The sequence below is a fragment of the Gossypium hirsutum genome, chromosome D13, assembly GCF_007990345.1.
Source record: "Gossypium hirsutum isolate 1008001.06 chromosome D13, Gossypium_hirsutum_v2.1, whole genome shotgun sequence".
Lineage (NCBI taxonomy): Eukaryota > Viridiplantae > Streptophyta > Magnoliopsida > Malvales > Malvaceae > Gossypium > Gossypium hirsutum.
In genome coordinates this window covers 31,991,598-32,000,333 of record NC_053449.1, presented here as the reverse complement: position 1 = coordinate 32,000,333, position 8,736 = coordinate 31,991,598, and the positions used below count along the sequence as shown (strand labels likewise).

The window sequence follows — 8,736 nt, the reverse complement described above, 5'->3', positions numbered from 1 at the left end:
ATTTATGATATATTATTTTTAAATACATATTTGTATTTTAAATACATAGTTTCTATAAGTATATTCAAGTGATAAAATTTCTAATATCTTATAAATAATGATTACTTCTGTTAATTGTATAAATTAAAATATTTTATTAAAATTAACTAAACGTTAATGCTCAGTGCACGTATATAACTTATTATTATATTCAATGTATTAAAATATCGAGAGGAGATGAAATGATTAAAGGTTTTGAACTTTAGCCAAAAACACATGTTTTTTGTTTTTTTAGGAAGCCAAAAACACCTATGTTTAAAATTACTTAAAATATTCACATCATTCTCATTCATTAATATATAATATGGGTAACTTTCAGCGCCAAAAACATTAAGCTAATCCCATTTTGCTTCTGGCCAAAAAGAGAAAAAAAATCCCCATTTTGCCAGAAACAAAGAGCTTGTCAAGAAAGCTCCAAGATATCAACAATGGCAGTTGAAACAAGCTCTGCAACTCCATCTCCAATCAAAACAGTGGTTGTCTTGGTTCAAGAGAACCGTTCCTTTGACCACATGTTAGGCTGGTTCAAAACTATAAACCCAGAAATCGGCGGTGTGACAGGCTCCGAATCCAACCCCATTTCCACCTCCGACCCCAACTCCACCCAAATCACCTTCAAGGACACCGCCGGCTACGTTGATCCCGACCCCGACCACTCTTTCCAAGCCATATACGAACAAGTATCCGGCAAAACGTGGGATACCAACAACCCGGATCCGAACCCGGAGATAAAAATGAACGGTTTTGTACAAAATGCTGAACGTACAACTCCGGGGCTGTCGGAGACCGTAATGAATTAAACCGGAGGCTGTGCCAGTGTTTAAGCAGTTAGTGACGGAGTTCGCAGTGTGTGATCGATGGTTTGCGTCGTTGCCGGCGTCGACGCAGCCTAACAGGCTTTACGTACACTCAGCGACGTCGCATGGTGCCATGAGCAACAACACACAACAGCTTATCGAAGGATTTCCTCAAAAAACTATATTTGAATCATTGGAAGAGAATGGATATAGCTTTGGGATTTATTATCAATCTTTTCCATCTACGCTTTTTTACAGGTAATAATTTTAACTTAGCTCTTCTGGAATTCTTAATTTTTATTCTATAGAATTACGGTATTAATTTTATTTTTTAAATATTATTTCCTTTGATGATATTAATTTATATTTATTTAATATCAATCTTAATCTGAATTAATTTCTGCACGTATACACTTTTTTCAAACTTTTGATACACATCAGCTCACAAAAGTTTTCCATTATTGAGATGGAGGTCAGATTTTGGTTTTCTATTATTTTCCCTTACCTTTCATTTATATAATATATTTTCTAAAATTTTATTTATGTGGCCTTTTTTCCTCACTCTTTTAACTATAATACAAAATAAATAAATTCTAATATTAATCTATATTTTTTTTATAAAAGTTGTGGAAATAATCTCTATATTTTGATTTGGTCATTTTTAGTTTTTGTATATTTTAAAATTTAAAATTTTAGTAATCACCAAACAATAATTACTAAATTTATTAATTAAATTCCAAAATCTAATGCAGCAAGTATATTATTATATATTTAATGTCATATCAGTTTGATATGTTTATATATTACTCACTAAAATTCAAGTTAGTAGATAAACAATTATCATTTATGTCAAGATTAAATTTTTAAAATTCGAAAGTATAAGGATTTAAAATGACCAATTAGAGAATATTGACTAAATCTACTACTAAACCCATAATACAATATTAGTAATAAAATTTAATCAAACATATTTAACTGCTACTATTTGAGTTAGAATTAAAATTTCAAAATTCAAAGACTACAGGGATAAAATTTGATCTATTCGAAAAGGACCGAGACTAAAATTGATCAAATTAAAATATAAAGATTAAATTCATAATTTTATAAAATACAAGGATTAATAAAAAAAAATTAACACATTTTAAAGGAATATCTTTTTTATAAGAGTAGTAGGAATGTCCAAAATCAAAATATACGAGATTAATTGAATTTTTTTTCAATAGAATTTTTTTTTACACTAGGTTGATGGTATCCTTCTTGTAAATTGTATGTAAATTTATTTAATTAAAATTAGAGTCATCTAACTTCCGAATCATGATAGGCTGGCCATGTTCTATTATTTAAAGTCAATTACTTTAGCTGCATAATAAGATTGTTTAGAATTTAATTATTTCGCTCATCACCATCCAAAACCACAAGAATCCAATAATGTTGAAAGGGTCCCATTCCCATATAATTGAAATTTTAAAAATATAATAAACCACTTTAAAAAACAATAAAGCTCATACACAATAACCACTTGCTGCTCTTCTTTTTCTTCGTCAATCCAAATCCAAAGCTTCATACACTATTCACTTTTTAATATTAAAATTAATTAAATATCATATTGCTATACACCTTTTTATATACTTACAAAAAAAATATAACTAAAAGATTTCTTAATAATTAGGAGTGGAGAATAATATTATTTAAAATTGAACTCAAACTTTTGTATTTATAATATAATGCTTTTGCTATTAAATTAAGAGGTCATCCACACTTATTATCTCTTATATCATAATTTTTATTGTTTCAAGATTAAATTTTGAAATTGACAAGTTCCATCAATCCATCTTCAAGAATTCTTTTTTACCATATTTCTGTTACTGACAAATTGTTTTTTTATCCAATCAATTGTTCAAAAAGAAATTTTCTTATGTTTGATTGGGATTTATTTACATATATTTTTTCCCTCAACCTATAAAATTGAAAATATTATATATTTAAGCACGTTAAAATCAGAACCTCTAAGTTGGTTTTCATTTTTTTTTTTGCTTCCAATTAGGTAACTATGGTAGTCGGTAGATGTGAACACTTTTTCTCTCGTTCATATTTTTATCTTTGGAGATGATATATTTTAAAAAAAATGCTAGCATATAAATTGAATACCCAACTACCATATCTATACTATATATAAAAGGAAGCCTTCCTTCTTTGACGCTGACTTCTTTTTTATATTGTAATGGTTAATTTTTAATTTCCGTCCTTAATTTTTTTGATATAAAATGATTAAATTTCAATTCCGCTCCTTATATAATATTAAAATTTGAGGTTTGATCTTTATATTTGAATATTTTATATAATTTGATACTTCAATGTTTATAATGTTATTAGTTAATCAAATAGTTTATCCTAATTAAAATACCAAAGTAAATTTAAAGAATTATTAACATCATTAAAATGCCAATATTTATATTGTAATGATATTTTTTATTACATGATTATCGAGTGAGTATTTTTTTTAATTTTAAAATGTCATACAAAGCAAATTTAATAGAAAAATTTAACGATGTCAATAATTAGGCCTAATTTTTAAATTCAAAAAAAAACTAAATTAAAAATTAAATTCTAAATATAAACTTAAAACATATAATAACTTTAAAATTTTAACTATTTAATCCAAAAAAATTAATACTAACTATTCATAAAACAATATCAATTATTAAGAGATTAAAATACACGACATTTCAAAAATAAATGAATTAAAAATTCATTTTTTCCTTTTTCCTAGTGTGAAGGTAACAATAGCTAACGAAAAGCAATAAACAGGGACCAATTAAAATCATGACACCCTTTCAATATCATTAAAAACATCATGACTACTGCTGAATTCTTTATTATTATTACCTACCTTTTAGATATATACAAAGTTTTTTTCTCCAAAACCATATCTTATTCAAAGTTTAATATTTTACATTTAGTTTAATGATTTGTGTTTGTTTTAGGTAAAGTTATTTTTGTTTCTTTCTAATAAGATTCCTTGACTTTGGGTGCCAATTTTTAGATCTACATTACACGTAACGTGTTCAAAGAAGAAATTTTTGTATTTTCAATCAAACTTTCAACTAATTCATCTATAATTACACGTCAAGTAAAATTTAAAGTTAGTGTTTATCTATAATTACTATTCTTTTAAATGTTTAATTGTGTTGGTATGGCTTATTATTTATCGTATTATTAAAAATATTTTTTATAAAATAATTAATATTACTGTAAAATTTTAAAAAATAGCCACATATTATAATATTTGAATTCTCATTGTTTTTATAAAATAATCAAAACCTCATTTGTTTTTCATATTAATTTTTTTTTATAAATATATTTCTTACATAATATATTTTCGAGGATGCCAAGGGCAAAGTCAAAAATTTTGAGACTGAAATTAAACTATATATTTCTATAAGCTAAAATGTAATTTCACCATTATGTTAGCTTACATCATTATAATTGTTAGAAAGTTTGAATAAAAAATTTGTCATTTTAAGGGCAAACTATAATTTTACTTTGTATTAACTTATAATTTTGTTGATTTTAGAGAGGTCTAAGGAGCAATGTTCCATTTAGGGGGAGGGGGAGGGGGAGGGAGCATGTCCCCTACCTATCCTGGTGTGCCATAATCTGGTACTTACATAATGCAGCTGATTAAATTGGCGTCATAGGTGAATTCGACATCAATTTAAACAAAAAAAATTACCTAAAAATAATTTTTTTAACAAAGTAATGAATATTAATATAATTGTGTTATTATCTTTTACTATTTTTATATAAAATATTTAAATAAATCAACTAAAAAACTAAATATCTAATGATTGAACATGAAAATGATGAGGGTCTGATTATAAATATTTTACCATTTTACCTATAATTTAATTGTTAAATAAGTCATTTATAAATATATATTGATATAATCTAGTATATATAATATTTAAAACTACATATAACTTCTCCCCAACTTATAAATAAGAGGATAATGTGGTTGAACGCACTCAAACTCACGTCCTCTTGCATAGACAACAATGTCCATGCTAATCGAGCTAAGACTCAATGCAATTATTCAACATTTTTATTGGATATATCTAAGGGAAAATGTTTATTTTACTTTATTTCAACTTTTATTAATTTTGTTTTTGAATCTCAAACATTTATAGATAAAAAAATTAAAAAAGAAAACTTAATAACAAATAAAATCACTTAGATTCGGTGGATTGGAGAAAAAAAAATCCAAATCCATCTACAAATGAAAGAAAAGAGACGTAAATAAATCTCATTATTCTTACAAAGATCATATAATAGAAGAGATGTACTAATATGAATTAATTGATGCTGATAATATGGTTTCATTAATTAATATCAGGAAGCTTAGGCACTTGAAATATGTGGACAATTTCCATCAATACGATCTAAGCTTCAAGCGTCACTGTAAGGATGGGAAGCTACCAAATTATGTGGTGATTGAGCCCAGATATTTTGACATTTTAACAGCTGCTGCAAACGAGGACCACCCTTCCCATGACGTCTCAGAGGGCCAGAAGCTTGTGAAGGAAATCTATGAAGCGCTCAGATCAAGTCCTCAATGGAATGAAATCTTGTTCCTGGTCATATATGATGAACATGGTGGTTTCTATGACCATGTTCCGACACCAACCGGAGTCCCTAGCCCCGATGATATTGTCGGTCCTGAGCCTTATAACTTCAAGTTTGATCGTCTTGGTTGCAGGGTTCCTGCCATTATGGTTTCCCCTTGGATTGAGCCTGGAACAGGTAAGTCCGGATGCAAGATTATGATATGTTGCTTATAACCAAGCTTACTCAGATTGGTTTGGATAAAAATGTGGCTGACATTGAGTATGCTGAATTCAGTGTTGCATAGGCCATCAGGGCCAGATCCTACATCAGAGTTCGAGCATTCCTCCATTGCAGCAACACTTAAGAAGATTTTCAATCTCAAAGAATTTCTAACAAAGCGTGATGCGTGGGCTGGTTCCTTTGATATTGTTGTCAATCGAAGCACCCCAAGAACGGACTGTCCAGGTAAATTCAACTATCTAAACACCCTACGGTTGTTTTTTTTTCGCAGTAAAGTGATTGAAAGCTATAATAATAATTACTGCATAAAAATGTAGAAAAACTGGCAGATCCAGTGAAAATGAGAGACACTGATGCAAAAGAAACAGCAAAACTAAGGGATTTTCAAGAAGAGCTAGTGCAAGCAGCAGCAGCATTGAAAGGAGATCCATTCAATCTTGTCGAAAACATGACGGTCTCATCTGGTCTCAAGTACGTTGAAGATGCCTTCAAAAAATTCTATGATGACGGCCAGAAAGCTAAGGAAATTAATGAAGTTGAAGATACTGTTTCAGCTGATGCATCAACTAGGAGGACAACAGCTTCCAAAACTTTCATGCAAAAAGTTTTCTCCTGTTTGGTTTGTGATCGTTGATCTACAAAAACATGATCATCAATTATCTGCCAAGCTTCCATCAATCCTTTTTTCCCTATATGTTTGCAATTTGAAGAGATTTGGGGTTTGAAAAGTTAGCATGCGTAGCTACTTTGACGAGACAAGTTTGTGAGAATCGTGTCATGTTACCGCATTTTAAATTTGATTGACTTTCTTTTTTCGCATCATGAGGTGGCTATTCTTCTTCTTCTTCTTCTTCTTATTATAAATTATGTGTATAAAAAATATGTATTAAAATGCAAATGTTATTTTGAAATATACAATAAATAATTAAACGTATAGTTTGAAATTAATTAATAATAATACATAAAATATATATACGATACTAAAATAGAAAAAAGATTAAATTGTGAGTAAAATGAAAATTAAACATGTAAATACATCATATTAAAAACACTAAATACACTACAATTGTTGATTATGGTGTTTTCATTGATCTTGAATTAGTGTCTAATTAACTAATAACGCAAACTCAATCAACAACATTATCAATAATACAATTAATAGAGATAATAAAGTATGTATAATACAATGAAAATGTAAAAATTATATTAAAATAAAGTTTTGGTTTAGTAGTAAGTTTATGATTATTTATTGATGTAAATAGCATATGTTCAAATCCTACCACATGCAACATCCCGAGGTTACAACGGCAAAGCTGCTCGTTTGATTCCTTCCTTTAGTTAAGTCCTTGAAAGTGCCTTAGCGATACATTAAGCTCAATTTCACATATAATTGATATTTTTATTGAAAATAACATAGGAAATAAATAAAAAGTGCAATGTTAGTAAATTCTAATCTAAATGCGAAAAAACGATAAAAGACTCAAAACACCGCTCGGAATTAAGCTCTTTAAGTATGAAAAGAGCCTAATTTTTCATATCGAAATATGACGTATCAAGTTACATGATCACTTTTGCAGGGGAACTTATGGGTTGGCAATCTAGATTGTAGAAATGTATTGTTTTATCCACTACAGAATTTGAGTTTATTGCAACTATCGAAGCGTGCAATGAGTTCTTTTAGAAGAAGAAATTTGTGCAAGAACTCAACTTTGCTCAAGAGGTATGAGAATTTTGACAAAAGCTCAGCTTTGCTCAAGAAATGAAAATGTGACAAAAAAAAGACTAAATTGCAAAATCTAAAAAGTTTGAGAACTAAAGTCTAAATTTGACTAAAAAGATAATTTGAAGTATTATTGATTTTTTGGTATGAGAATAAGTTGGAGTATGCTTTGGAATGAGGAAAATCAATTTTGGGACCAAACTGGAAAGATTTGAAATTACAAGCACTAAACTGTAAATTTCTCATTTTATTGGGAAATGGGTAAAATTGTAATTTTCACTATTCATGGATTTCTATTGAAGGTGAATTATGATATTTGGAATAGATAAGTGCTTATTGTTGTAAAGAAAATGGGCTTTGAGGCAAAAGAGGGCAAAATGATAATTTTCCCATACAAGGGCATTTTAGTCATTTATCAATAATTATACATTGGAAATATTATTTTTACGTGATATTTGATATAAGGATTATTTTGGACCATTGAATGTGATTTTTATGAAGAGATTGAATGTGAATCATACAATTTAACTGGGTTTGGCCAAACTTTGACTTGAGACTTTTAAATGGATAAAATAAAGGGAAAAAGAGAGAAAAATGCCATCTTCCTTCCAGCAAGCTGTTGTGACCTTCCCTCTTCCAAATAGTTCTAATTTCTTCTCCATTTTTCTTTGCTTTTCTCTTCAAATCTCTTAAAAGCCCAACACCTAAACCATAAGTTTTGTTGAAATCACTTGAAAAATCATCTTTTAAACGTATTTCCATCATCAATCTCTCAAATTTTAGCCTAAGGTTTCACGCTTTCTTAAGAGAGAAAATAAAGCTAGAGTAAGAAAGCTTCAAAGAGGAAGAAATAGTGCTTTTCATCTCTCTTAACTTGATTTTTGAGATTAGTTACATGGAAAAGCTTGGATAGATTATGTGTAAATATTTTTGTGTATGAAAATGAGGAAATGTTGAGAAATGGAATCTCAAGCTTAGATGAGGGTGAATTGAAGAATATGGAAGCTTGATTTTGTGTTTTTGTGCATCCAAGAGGTAAGTACCTTGGATACTCATACTTCTCTTATGCTTTAAGTTTGGAAAAATTATATTATTATGAATATTTAAATAAGTTGACTATGTAACAGTTTGATTTTCAGTGGTACCAAAAAAAGTAATTTCGGAACCCCATTTCCGTAAATCGAATATGTAAATATTAAATTAAAATATTTACAGAGTTAGTATAATAGAATATTAAAGTTTATTCCTTCAATTTTTTCTAGTAATTTCTTAATTAAGGTACAATGACTAAATTGTAAAAGTTTTATCACTATAGATTTTTAATTGGTCAAAGAA

The 8,736-nt window shown here is 28.4% G+C and overlaps 1 pseudogene; it reads left to right on the top strand.

The window, feature by feature from the left end:
* Positions 1–367: 367 nt before the first annotated feature.
* On the top strand, positions 368–6,500 carry LOC107926485 (non-specific phospholipase C3-like; annotated as a pseudogene).
* The last annotated feature ends 2,236 nt before the right edge of the window (positions 6,501–8,736 follow it).